The 14,285-nt window shown below is 38.9% G+C and overlaps 1 protein-coding gene across 3 annotated transcripts in view; it reads left to right on the forward strand.

Moving 5' to 3' along the window:
* The window catches only part of ESRRG (estrogen related receptor gamma), a 568,605-nt gene that overhangs the window by 208,123 nt on the left and 346,197 nt on the right, over positions 1–14,285 (forward strand). The window contains exon 1 of one of the 3 annotated variants that reach the window (XM_064593871.1): positions 7,348–7,379. The exons of the other annotated variants lie outside the window; for them this stretch is intronic. The gene's annotated coding sequence lies outside the window, so the exon portion shown is untranslated. Of the gene's footprint in view, positions 1–7,347; positions 7,380–14,285 lie in introns of those variants that run through there. 3 annotated transcript variants of the gene reach the window in all.

Below are 14,285 nucleotides of genomic sequence, written 5' to 3' on the forward strand. Positions count from 1 at the left end.
TCAGTGACCTGTTGATGGACATTTGTGTTGTTTCTAGTTTGGGCTGTTGATAAATGAGGCGGTTATGAACATTTGTATACAAATCTTTGTATGGACAAGGATGTCCATGTCTCTTTGGTGAAAACTTAGGAATGGATCATATGTTAGGTGTATGTTTAGTTTTTTAAGAAACTGACAAACTGTTTTTGAAAGTAGTCGAACCCGTTTTACATTCTCAACAAAAGTATATGAGAGTTTCATTTGCTCTAAATCCTCGAGGCTGTTTTCAAGCTTTTTGATTGTATTCATTCTGTCAGGTATGTAGTAGTATGTCATTGTAGTTTTAATTTGCAATTCTCTAGTGACTAGTGATGTTGAGCATCTTTTTATGTGCTCATTTGTCATTTGTATATCTCCTTTTTTGAAGTATCTATTCAAATCTTCTGCCCACTTTTGTATCTTTTTTTTTTGTTTTCTTGTTATTGAGTTTTGATCGTTCTTTATGTATTATAGATACAAGCCCTTTATTAGACCTTATGATTTATAATATATTCTGCCCAAGGTAGCTTGTCTTTTCACTCTCTAAACAGTGGCTTTCAAAGAGCATATATTTTTAATTTCAATGAAATCTAATTTGCCAATTTCATCTTGCATGGATCATACTTTTGGTTTTATGTATAAAAGGAAACACTTTGACTAACCGGTCACAGAGGTTTTCTCCTATATATGTTTTTCTTGTGGGCAACATATTTGAATCTTGCTTTTTTAACCCAATCTGACCATCTCCATCTTTTAATTGGGATATTTAGACCTCTTACATTTAATGTAGTTATTGATACAGTTAGTTTTAAATCGAGCATCTTTTTTGTCTCTTTTCTGTTTTTCCCATCTGTTCTTTATTTACTTTCTCCTTTACTTATTTTTGTTGCCTTCTTTTGACTTATGTGAATAATTTTTATAATTCCATTTTATCACCTATGTTAGGTTATTATAACCTGTTGTAGTAGTTGCTTTAGGATTTATAGTATACATCTTTACTTATCACAGACTACATTCAAGTCATATGCCTTTCATTTATAGGTTGACACTTATAATAATATGCTTCCATTGTTCTCCTTTTGACATTGTTGTCACATATTTTACAAATATTATAAGCTTTACACTACATTGCTATTATCTTTTTCAGACAGTAAATTATCTTTTAAAGAGATATAAATAATAAGAAAATATATAAGTATATTTACCCATATAGCTACCATTTCCAGTGTTCTTCATCCCTTTGTATATGTCCAGATTTCCATCTGGTACCAGGTTCTTTTGGTCTGAGGCACTTTGTTTAACATTTTTGTGATGAAAGGCTGATAGTGATGAATTATTTCAGCCTTTGTTTGTCTGTAAAAGAATTTTTTGGGGCTTTGTTTTTAGAAGATATTTTTATTTCAGTTTTTTAATATATCGGTCCACTATCTTCTTACTCACATTGTTTCTCAGAAGAAATCCGCCATCATACTTATCTTTGCAGCTCTGTATGTTTGTTTTATTTCTGGCTGCTTTTAGGATTTTCTCTTTATCAGTGATTTTGAGCAGCTTGATTATGACATGTCTTGGTATTGTTTTATTTAGTTTCTTATGTTGGGATTTGTGAAGATTCATTGATTTGTAGGCTTATAAATCTCCCTTGCCTCAACTTTTGAACATATAAAATACAATTAAAATGACTGTTTTAATATCCTTGTCTGATAACTCTAACATCTGGGTCAATTTGGGGTCTGTTTCAATTGACTGATTTTTCTCTTCATTTTGGGTTTTATGTTCCTGCTTTTTCTGAATGTCTGGTGACTTTTGATTAGATGCCAGATGGTGAGAATTTTTCCTTGTTTGTGTGCTGGATATTTTGTGCTTCTATTAATATTCTTGAGCCTTGTTCTGAGATGCAGTTAAGTTACTTGGAAGCTGTTTGATGTTTTTATCCTACTTTTAAAATTTGTTTAGGTGGACTAGAACAATGCTTTGTGTAGAGCTAATTGCTCTCCACTATTGAATCAAGACCCTTCTGTACAGCCTACCCAATGCCTCATGAATCATGAGGTTTTTCCAGTTTGGCAGATGGGAACAGGTACTATTCCTGGCCTTGTGTGAGCACCAGGCACTGTTGCCTCTAATTTCTTTTTTCTTTTTTAGATTTTTAAAAAATTTATTTATTTGAGAGAGAGAGAGAGCATAAGGGGGGGAGGGGCAGAGGGAGAGGGAGAAGCAGATACCCACGCCCCCCCCAGCAGAGAGCCTGATGTGGGGCTCGATCCCAAGACTCTGGGATCGTGAGTTGAGCTGAAGGCAGATGCTTAACTGACTGAGCCACCCAGGTGCCCTGCTTCCCATCCCCTTGAGTGATTCTTTCTCCAGCCTGTGTAGTTTGTTTTTTTTTTTCCGGGATCATGACCAGAGCCGAAGGCAGACCCCTAACCGACTGAGCCACCCAGGCATCCCCCTGTGTAGTTTCTTTACATGCATGTGTTGATTAGTATTCAGCTTCTCCATGTAGTACTCTCTTCTCCAGTAGTCCAGCCTCCAAATCCTAGTGGCTTTGATCTCTTCAGACTCATAGTCTGCTGGACTCTGCCTGACTACACCTTGCACTTGGCTTGGAACCTCTCTCCAGGCAGTAAGCTGAAATGATCATAGGTCTTACCTCATTTGTTCCTCATCTTTCAGAGATCGCTGTCTCTCCTTATCTCACTCAGGTGTCTTGCAAATGGTTCCCTTTGAGTGTAGGGTAAATCTGGTCCCTGTTATTCCATCTTGGTGAAATGTCGAAGTTCCTGATCCTCTTTTACTCTCATTTGATATATTAGAGCCTGTTACTTAGTGCTGGGGGGATAAGGGTAATAACATTTGTTCACATGTCTTGAGTACTTGCTATCAGCCAGGTATTTTTCTAAACATTTCACTGGCTTATTTGATCTTCATAATAGTCCCAGGATCTAGAATATTATCTGGATTTTACAGATGTAAAAACTGAGGTATGAGTGACTGGCCCGAGGTTCCAGAGCCAGTAAATGTCAGCCAGTAAGTGCCAATTTCAGCACAAGTTGCCTGAATTTGTCTCTTAATCTTGCTCTACAGAGCGCTGTTCCACAGAAAAAGCTCACTGTGGAAGCCACCTTAGGTTTGGGTTATGGCTTGTGCTTTGGATTCAGATCTCAGCTCTGCCGCTTAGGCAAATCGCTAAACCTTCCTGGGTCTCAGTTTCCTCATTTGTAGATAGGGAATGCTTATCCCGACCACAGAGAGTTCTGGCGAAGACAAAAGAAAATACCAAATGTAAGGAAACTGGTATAGTTCCTGGCCGCTCTCTCTGGTTGCGGACTGACTATAAGGCGTGGTCACTCTCAGCATTTGAGTTTCAGCACTTCTTTTTTTTTTGTCTTAAAATATCTTTTTTTAGGGGCGCCTGGGTGGCTCAGTTGGTTAAGCGACTGCCTTCGGCTCAGGTCATGATCCTGGAGTCCCGGGATCGAGTCCTGCGTCGGGCTCCCTGCTCGGCAGGGAGTCTGCCTCTCTCTCTGACCCTCCCCCCTCTCATGCTCTCTATCTCATTCTCTCTCTCAAATAAATAAATAAAATCTTTAAAAAAAAAATCTTTTTTTAAATTTTATTTTATTATGTTATGTTGATCACCATACATCACATCATTAGTTTTTGATGCAGTGTTCCGTGATTCATTGTTTGCGTATAACACCCAGTGCTCCATGCAGAACGTGCCCTCTTTTAATAGTTCTCAGCTCCTCCGGGGCAGAGATTGGGAGTTTCAGCCACTTCTAATTGGATAATAAGGCTTTTAATGCAACTCTGGTGAGGACAGACAGCTACACTGTTTAATTATTTATCTTTAATTACCAGATATAGTGGTTTGGTTTTCAGAGTTTTCCTATCCATCTTATTTAATCTTTACAGTCACGCTTAAAGAAAGAACTGCCTTTTCTCCTTATGTTACAAAGGGAGAAACTGAGACTCAGAGAAGTTTAGAAGATTGGGTCAAGGCCAGCATTCAGGATGTCTCACTTATACCCAGTTCTTTTTATACCACGGACACAATGTCAGTCAAAAGTTGAAAAAAAAAATGCTTTCAGAAAGTCAGTGAACTTTTCAGTGGGTGTATTTATGTTCTGTATGTTATCACTAAAACCCAAATCAGGGGTATTTTTTTTTTAAGATTTTATTTATTTATTTATTTGACAGAGAGAGACACAGCGAGAGAGGGAACACAAGCAAGGGGAGTGGGAGAGGGAGAAGCAGGCTTCCGCAGAGCAGGGAGCCCGATGCGGGGCTCCATCCCAGGACCCTGGGACCATGACCTGAGTCGAAGGTAGACGCTTAACGACTGAGCCACCCAGGTGCCCCCAAATGAGGGGTATTTTTCCCGTAAGTTGGCGTGGATTGGTGAATGAGCCCTCACGTTGCTGAGAATGAAAGGAGAAGTTTCTCAGCTCTGGCTTGGTTGAAAATCAGCATCTGGACCACACTTAATTTTCTGAAAGCCATGTGACTCCAGCATGATCCCCAGAGATGATGAGATGCCCAGAGTTGCAGAATTAAATTTTCCTTTCTCCTTCTCAACTTTTATATTGTGTGCATTTTTGAAGAACACCTTTAATGTTTATTTTTAAATGTGGTGCTATGTGGGTGATAGTGGTGTGTTTCTTTTCTGTGTCCAGAATTTTAAACCTGCAGGCAATAGGAGTGGTGGAGTGAAATTGGCCCTAGACAGTTAATAAATTCTAAGCAGAGACGCATAAATCAGCAAAGGGTATTTTTTAACTTTTTTTCCCCAAAGGGTGGTTAAGGGAGAACAGGAAAGAAATGTCTTCAGAGAGTTGTTTTCTATCAGTTCAGAAAATAGAGGAAAGCACTGAGCAATGCCCAGTGCTGGTTAGCAGATTGTCATTTTTAGGTTTGATGTTCCAGGGTTTAATTGTCTTTCATGTGAACAATCGCAGACACTCTCTGGTGTGCTATGCTAGCATGATAAAAGGGGGTCGTTCTTGCATAGCAATGCCTTTTTTTATTATTAGCGTAAAAAATTAGCAAGCTGGAAGTCGTTAGAAGGAGTTCCACTCGCATTAATTGTAATGCAGCCTGAATTTGTTTGCAGACCAGCGCAGCAAGACAATAGCAGGGAGAAAAAAAAGAGCAATATTAATAGCCTTCTACTTATTGTATCATTTTAGTGGGCCTTAATAAGGTGTCTGCTGTCAACCAGAATTTATTAAAAAAAAAAAAAGACATAGTAATTGATGTATTGCAGTAAGTATGGATGAGGGCTCAAGTTGATTAATGTATGAGTTGGCTTTTTAAGGCATTTTAAAAAGGCTTCTTAACTGGGTCTTAAGAGACTGGTGCAAGCCTACTGTAAACTACCTCTTTGCAGTTGGAAAACAGCCTGACAGCTGCTGATGTCTCTTGTGGGTTCTTCTCTTTCTTTCTCTTCCTGATCAGAGAAAACTGAAGCCGCGTTCTCCTTGTCAATAATTGCAGTGCTTAAAAATCTTATCAAGGGATTTTGACTCTTCTCTCCGGAGATAAGTTTCCAAAGGTTAAATTAGTTTTACTTGTGTGAGCTTCAACTACCACCCCTTCCAACAAGGAGTGAATTTGGTTTTTAAATAAGCTGCTATTTTGTGGTTTGCTTTAACCCGGACCCTGTGTGACATGAACTGTTTTGATGTCAGAGATGGACTTGGTCCGAGAGCAGTTACTGGTCAAGATCAAGGTCTGTGTCTTCACTTTCAAATGGCTTGTGGGGTGTGTGTGTGTGTGTGTGTGTGTGTGTGTGTGTGTGAGAGAGACAGACAGACAGACACAGAGAGAGACACACACACAGAGATTAAGTAACTGGTAATATCTATATGGAAAAATGAAAGAGCAGGCTTCCTAGAAAATTTCCTTTATATCAGTTGGAGATCCATTCATCCATTTCTCCTTTTGCTCAACACACAGTGTATCAACTCAACTCTATATTTTCTTTTCACAGAAAGTTTTTTTTTATAAGAAGCAAAGCAACTGAGTTATAATCCCAGGGGAGACGGGCGGGGGTGTGGGGGTGGAGAAGAAGAAGAAGGAAATCGAAATACTTTGCTTTCTTTGGTATCCATAGGTGTCAACACAGTGCCCCAGGTAGTAGGTCACCTCTTTTGATAATAATAAAAAGAAGATATTTGAAGAATTCCAAGCTGGCTGAAACTATCAGGCTATCACTGTGCCAGTTTGAAGGAAGCACCTCATCATTATTCAGCAGCACTGCCTTAATGTGAATTGAGAGACAGTCCATAAACATGAGAGGGAGAAATGAGAGTGGGAAGAGGGGCAGGGAAAACACGCACTCTGCACAGTCCTGTCGGGGGACTTCTTTGCGCAACTGGATTTGCAAGTTGACAACTGCCACGAGGCATGTTCTGCGGGAGCATCCGCAGAATCACCTCTGCAGCTGGGCTTATCCAGTTGGCTCGCAGGTGTTATGGCTTATTGGTGAGTGGGCGAGTGGGCAGGCCGGGGCAACTGATTGGGTGGATGGAGTGCAGATGTGTCGCAGGGTGGGTCCTGCCCTCCAAGTGTCACATATTCAGACTTGTTGCCACTCTAGCATGATCATCCTCACAAGTGAGTTAAAGAAGCGTTTTGTTTTCCGAGTCGGCTGGCCACAGCTTAACTTACCTCTTCATTTCCTACAGTTGTGTTAATTGTTCAGCGTTTGACTTTTCTCATGTGTAAAATGGAGAAATAGTGAGAGCCACCGAGATGTTTCCAAGAATTAAATGAGATAATTCACAGGGAGCAATTACCTTAGGGTCTGGCACCAAATAAGCATGCAAGTCAACTATAATGACATCCGCAGCAACTTCAGGCTAAAGACAGGGCTACTGTTTGTTGTTGCTTTGATGCTCTTGTCAGGAACCTGGCTTTGTCTCTAAGCCCTGGTACTGTTCGAGCCAACTTTAACAGGGGTGTTTTTTGTTCTTGTTGTGGAATATCAAATCCAAATATTATATCACTTGTCTGTAGGTCCCAAGAGATTTTTTTTTCCAAGAGATTTTTTAAAAAGCATACTACCTTTGTTCCTCAGGATGAAAATACACGTAGGACAGACTCTTCCAAAATGGAGCCCTACATTGCCCCCAGAGAGCTAACCTGGCAGACTCTCCAGCCAAGACGTTTTTAGTTGCCCCATAGATATCTTCAGAGGACAAGACATTTCTAGAGCATTGAGCAATGTGACCTGCCATTTCTGGGATCCATTGGCCAAGACTATCAGACAGCCATGAGTAGCAACGTCCAGCTCCATATAGACGTTGCCATTTCTCCAATGTGCCATTTCTCCTTCCCTGAGGCATAAAACTGAAATGGTGAGTACTCTTACACTGGGAAGTCGATTAAACTGCCTTTCAATAAAATTTATGGAGTACCCACTTATGCTTAGACTTTGTATATATTTGGGTACATACAGGGTATTCTTTAGATGCTCAAAGATGTACAAAGATGGATAAGACAACTCCCTGATCTTCAAGGAGATTACAATCTAGTAAAAAAGACAGATGGGGGCCTTTGTTGCGGCTGCAGAGCCTAAGCCCCAGCTTCTTCACAAAGTAATTGATGGCACTGTGTCTGGATTATCACAGTGTTTCTGATTTAACAGAAGGCATACATGTTCTAGAAGTTATAAATGGACTTTAAAAAATGTAAATGGTAAAAAATATATCTGATGAAGAGATAGGTCAGTAGCTGTATCAGTTGATTTCATCAAGGAATTATCACGGAGTGGTTGAAATGTTGGAAAGATAAAATAAAAAGACGAGAAAGCTAGAGATTGGCATCAAAGGAATGCACTACGGAAGCTCATGGGAACAGTGTTTTATTGGGCCTCGGGGGATAGGGAATGGCCTCTTGAAGGATGGGCCAGCTCAGCTGCACTTAGAAAGGAAGGTAACATGACGGGTGAATACATTGGTGGGAGGGGGAGGGCGGGAGGAGATAAGTGAGTGTGCGTGTGTGAGGGGGATATTTGTGGTTCTGGCATCATAGGAATAAAGACCAGGAGGTGTGGGAAAGAGAGAAAAATGGAGGGGCGGAAGCGGAGGTGTGTTTGCATACAGAGTGGGATTGCTAAACTAGAAGAACAGTGAATTGAGGACAAAATAGGAAATATTGCAAATATTATACAAAAGAAGTTGGAGTTATTTATCATGTACGAATCTGTACCATTGACCATTTTTGAGGTTGGAGGTGACAGGATCTACACTGGATGTTTGGAGGCTGTGACTGGCAGCACGGGAAGGGCTTGTTGAGAAAGGCATAGAATCCATTCTGAAAATAAAGCCTTCTCGTTTCCCTTTGATACTGGACAGCCAATTGGCCTACAGACCTTGCTCCACAGAAGAAGTTTGGCTATTTTTCACCTTTAACTTGGTTCAGTTCTTTAGCATAATATATACCTGTCAGGGTACAAAAATTTATGATATGTGTGTTCTTGGATAAGATGTAGACTGCTGCAAAGTTTGGAAACTCTTGCAAAGAGCAGGCATTCTAATAGGTTTAGATTTTGAAGGCTAAAGGCATTTCTATAAAAATCTCATTTACAGAAAATATGTGGAATGGGTGGGTACTGCCTGGTGCTTACCATCTCCTAGGACCTAAACAAGGTGAGTAGAGCCGTGGTCAGAAGGCCTTAACTGCGTTTCTGGACAGTAGACCAAATACATCTTGATCTGAAAAGAACTATGGTGGCAAGTTAGAAGACAGAGCTGAGTGAGATCCATCTTGAATGCCAGACTTCCAGAACTTGGATTAGATTCTCAGCCACTTAGGGCCTCAATTTCTTAATTAAAAAAAAAAAAATCATATTAGTCAACTAAATTCTTCTTCTCGACAATTCTATGATTTTTCGAGAGTCCCACAAACACAACTTTATTCAAAACTTAGCGTAACTATAACGTATAAGTGCTGTTTACCTACGCTCAGTTTTGCTTGATATTAAACAAGATAGCAAAAAAATATTTTTTGCCTTCCAAGAGTTTACAATGTCATTGTAGAAATAAACTACAAGATTTGTTAAACTGTCAAAATACGTTTAATGAACAATAAAATGCTTAGAAGATAAATGAGCTATTTTTCACATTTATATCAGAACTCTGATCTTGCTTATGTCTTTAATTGCAAATCCTTGTACCATGGTTTCTACTCCAAGGCATTTCCTATGCGGTGTTCTGCTTACCACTGTTGTGCTCATTATCTTGATGAACTAGTATTGGTTCTTTTTTAACATCCTTGTAAGAGAAAGTGCCAAAAACCCAGCATATATCGGTAGTATCTATGAAGAGGCCAGCATTTACCACTAAACTCATTGAAGCTGGTGACTAATTGATTTCAAAGGTGAAGACTCAGGCTAAACATAATTTTAAAGGAGTGTTTCTTAACTCAAGTAAAACAGGCATAAGCAACCCTTTTGAGACACTTGCTTTTTCTCTTTGCTTTGAATCTTTATTGATTTATCTGGTAAACTTCTCAGCAGCAAGAGGTTTGTCTAGCTCTTTCTTGATCACTGCTCTTCCTTATTGTTCATCCTGAGGTCCCTTTTTCAAAGTGTTATGTCCTCTCCTTTTGACTGACCCATTCAGTGATTCTTCATAATTCTTTATTATGTAAAGTTGAAATCAATGGCCCAGTTTTTTATCTCTCCTAAATACCAGTTTCCCTTATTTCGATAATACTCAGGAAAAGATAAAAGGACCCTTAATATGGCCAATGGGAGATGCACACTTCTGCAAATTTACAAGCAACAGTAGTTCTCTGCTAAATTGCTGTATTTCAAAACTGATTTTGATGCCAAAACGGAAGAACAGAAAATGCATCTTGTTGGCTTAAGGGGTCATACTGACTCAAAGCAGGAAGCTTTTGGTAATGAGTGGACACTCTGCAAGTGTATTTATTCCTTCTTTACAAAAAAATTATCTTTCTAATTAGGCTTATGTCTTTAAACTTTCATGCTGGTTCTGCCAAGAATTCCAAGAAGAGTCTAGAAAAATTTTTTAATCAAAATATCTGATCAAGTATAAAATGCATTCAATAAAAGCAAAATATGTTGGTGGAGAGTTTTACATATATCATGTTAGTTTACTACACATCTAAACACATGCACTTCTACCACACTTTTTTAAATGTTTAGACAAATTTCTAGAAGGCCACTTTTTCAGGACAACATAAAACATTCATCAGCACTTCAGGTTACAGTCTTGATAAAATACAGTGCTATTATTTAAGCACTTAGATATTAAGCACTGTAGATATTAACTATAGTGATATTTCTGTAGATCTTTTGACCCTTTCTTTCTTGATAAACTCTGTATCAGTAGATTCAGTGAGAAGCATAAAATCTATAATCAATTCCATCAATCTTTCTCATTCCCATTTTAGAAAACAGCAGGCTATTTATTACAGATTATAGGAAGAGTTTAATTCCTGGGGAAAATGATATGTAATATAGTCTTTTTATATTAAATATTGTTGCCTTTAACTTTGCACATATTGAAATGTCATCAAGAAATACACTTTTTTGGGTGTCTAGATGGGATGGTTAAGTGTCCGACTCTGGATTTCTGCTCAGGTCATGATCTCAGGGTCTTGAGATCGAGTCCCACATCAGGCTCCGTGCTGGGTGAGGACCCTGCTTGAGATTCTCTCCCTCTCCTTCTGCCCCTTCCCCCCACCCCCTGTTCTCTCTCTTTCTCTAAAAAAAAAAAAAAAAAGGTAGGAAGGGCGGAAGGAAGGAAGGAAAGAAGACACTTTTGATTATTGGTATAAAGGAGATAGGAACCAGAAAATTATATAATTATCAGACCAAAGATACATGTACATACATTTAATCACTATATCTCGTTTTTAGCCTGTTTCCAGACATGGTGCAATTTCTAGATGAGATCTTTGTATTGAAACTACATCTGGTGAGTTGAGTGGCAATGACTTTTTTTTAAGGATGCAAATGTTAATGAACTTAATTGCACTTCCACCAAAAGTAATACGTTCTTAAAATTATGAATTTCTAAAATAACTAATGAATTAGTGTTTTCTTCTGGAAAAGAGGAAAGGTAATAAGGTACTATTTATTAGGAAGTATATTTAGTTTGACAACAATAAGTAAAGAGTGAAAACCCAGCTGCCGTTTAACAACCATTTTTACAATTCATTTCATTTGAAAAAAAAAAATTCAAGAAGAATGATTTTAGGGAAGATTCATTTGGAAGATGCTGATTACCTGGCCATCTAAATTTTTAAATTGTGTATATATTTCTATTTGAAATGTCAGGAGGTATACTTGACTTGTTACAGACATAATAAAATATTCTGTAAAACTGATAAATAAGCCTTATCTTGTGGAAGGACCAAAATAAAGTCCATTACACTTCTCAGAGTCTCCATTTATTTAGAATGAAAATTTGGAGGTATAATTAGAAATATTCATAGTTAAATCATCCCCCCGGAAAGAGATGTCATAAACTTCTTCCTGCTAAAGTAGATACCTTCAGTGTATCCAGTTAAGAGTCAGACCCTATTTTTAGCCCCAGGCCATGATCTGGGAAAACTGTAGAGTGGATAGCTCAATACTGCTGTTGTTTTTGTAAGCTCTATTGAAGAAATCCAGATAGCCTTGTAATAGAGAAAACACTGAAAGTTCAACTAAAGCGGTTGACATTTCTTAATATTTGAGGAACCTGGGCCTTTTCATTTTCTCGTTATTCTGTTTCCCAAATAATCACTATCAAAGCAAGTTTTTAAAGCAGATTGTTCCTGATAGCCAATGCTGAAATGAAGCAGTTAAGAATCCCTCTGATCTCTTGGGAGTAAACTCTCTTTGCAGATAATGCCCAACAAGAGAATTTCTGTTCATTTGCTATCCAGTATAATACAAACAAGTGGAATTTGAATTCAGCAAAAGATAAATAAATATATAAATGAAAGTCTCATATAGGCTTTTGAATATCTTTAAATACCTTTAAATATCAAAAGATAATGATTTGTATATAGCACTGTTATATAATGCATTTCTTGTCTTCTGTTGGGTTCATGTGACGAATTCCCGTCGATAAGCCCCAGACTCTGGAGTCACTTGTCTGGCTAGTTATTAAGATTAAGATAAGTACTAAGAACGAAAGATACAGTGCTTTGTACTACCTTTGTGGCGTTGGGCCACCGAGGATTCTGAGTGTAAACAATGAATGAAGTCAGTTCACCCTGACTCTTTCAGAACTGAGGTATACACTGTAGATATTGGTGAAATATGATTGAAGCAGAGTATGAAGATTATTTTTAATAAAACATATTTTTCAAATTACCCCAAATCTTAAAGTGTATGTAAATGTGGCAGTCAGTTTAAAGAAAAGGGATCAACTATCGGATATTTCTTTTTATATTGGCATTCAGGACTAAAGAGATAATTATTGGGTCATAGGTAATTCATAACAGAAAGGCATTTTATCCTCATAAAATATGCCAATAGGAAAAAATACAAGATACTTGGGTGCATTTAGGAGACTTTAAGATGAAAGATATATTAGTAAAAAATATATATATATTTTTAAAGATTTTATTTATTTATTTGACAGAGAGAGAGGGAACACAAGCAGGGGGAGTGGGAGAGGGAGAAGCAGGCTTCCCGCGGAGGAGGGAGCCCGATGTGGGGCTCCATCCCAGGACCATGAGATCACGACCAGAGCCGAAGGCCGTTGCTTAAGCGACTGAGCCACCCAGGCGCCCCAAAAAATATATTTCTAATGCATATTCAAAGCCAGTCTTGCCTATTAAATGCTTCTCACGAATTTTTCTCAGAGTGAAAAAAACTGCATGTACTGTTCTCTAAAGCTGATGGAATGTTCCAGAGGCACACCAAGCAGAGACAAATATTTTCTGAAGTTCAATGATTCTCACTAAATATAGTAAATATGAGCTTTGCTGCAAATTGGTGGGCAACATTTCCAGCCCAGCAAAGTTTAACTGTCTAGGAGATGGCTGGAGGAGTGATAGAAAGGGGTAATTTAGCAAGCATACCATAGCAACATGCTGCGCCATGGAGAGCACTGGGTAGCTATTAATTTTTGTTAATGAATTTAAAACTAGATGTATGGAAATGGTTATATGAAATGTATACACTGCTAAACAGTTAACTAGTCCTTAGGGCTTAGGTTTAATTATCTGTGTGTAAATCATTTTGAGCAGGGCGATCTAATGAGTCAAAAAAAAAAGAAAAGAAAAGAAACACAACAACAACAACAACCCTAGAAACTCATGTGTAGCTTTGTAATGCCTTCTGAACACAACAAGCCAGCCACCCCAGCCTGCAGGTAGAGAAACAGTTCACGTATCCATGGAGGGCTCAGTCCTCATGGAGGCTCTTGTCAGGGCAGTGAGGTGTATTGCCTTTCCCATCTGAGAACCCGAGCCAGCAGAGGAGATGGCAGAGAGCACGCACTGTTCTGCCTTTTGGTTGCCATTCTATGTCCCTCGAATCCAGTGGTTCTCAACTGGGGTCATTATGCCTCCCAGGGGATATCTGGCCATGCCTTGGAGACAGTTTTGGTTGTCACAGCTGGGTGGCTGCTCCTAGTATTTAGTGGATAGAAGCCAAGGATGCTGCTAAACATCGAACAACGCGCTGGGCAGCCCCTACAATAAACAGTTATCTGGCCCCAAATGTCAGTAGTGCTGAGGTTGAGAAATGCTTTCCTGTGCCAAACCTTGGAACAGCCTTTATTTATATTTAAAAAAAAGACATTGGGGAGGGTATGTGCTATGGTGAGCGCTGTGAATTGTACAAGACTGTTGAATCCCAGATCTGGACCTCTGAAACAAATAATACATTATATGTTAAAAGAAGAAGAAAAAGAAGAAGAAGAAAGAAGAAAGAAGAAGATGATAGCAGGAGGGGAATAATGAAGGGAGGGAAATCAGAGGGGGAGACGAACCATGAGAGACTATGGACTCTGAGAAACAAACTGAGGGTTCTAGAGGGGAGAGGGGTGGGAGGATGGGTTAGCCTGGTGATGGGTATTAAAGAGGGCACGTTCTGCATGGAGCACTGGGTGTTATGCACAAACAATGAATCATGGAACACTACATCAAAAACTAATGATGTGATGTATGGTGATTAACATAACATAAGAAAAAAAAAATAGTAACAATAGCTACAAAAGGAAGCAAGAATGGAGTTGTCAGCCTTCCACTCCCCAAGCATGTTGTTGTGTTTTAGAGCTTTAGAGGGCAAA

The sequence above is a fragment of the Mirounga angustirostris genome, unplaced genomic scaffold, assembly GCF_029215605.1.
Source record: "Mirounga angustirostris isolate CCGP_5_RB_7025 unplaced genomic scaffold, mMirAng1.0.hap1 SCAF_6, whole genome shotgun sequence".
NCBI classification, from domain to species: domain Eukaryota; kingdom Metazoa; phylum Chordata; class Mammalia; order Carnivora; family Phocidae; genus Mirounga; species Mirounga angustirostris.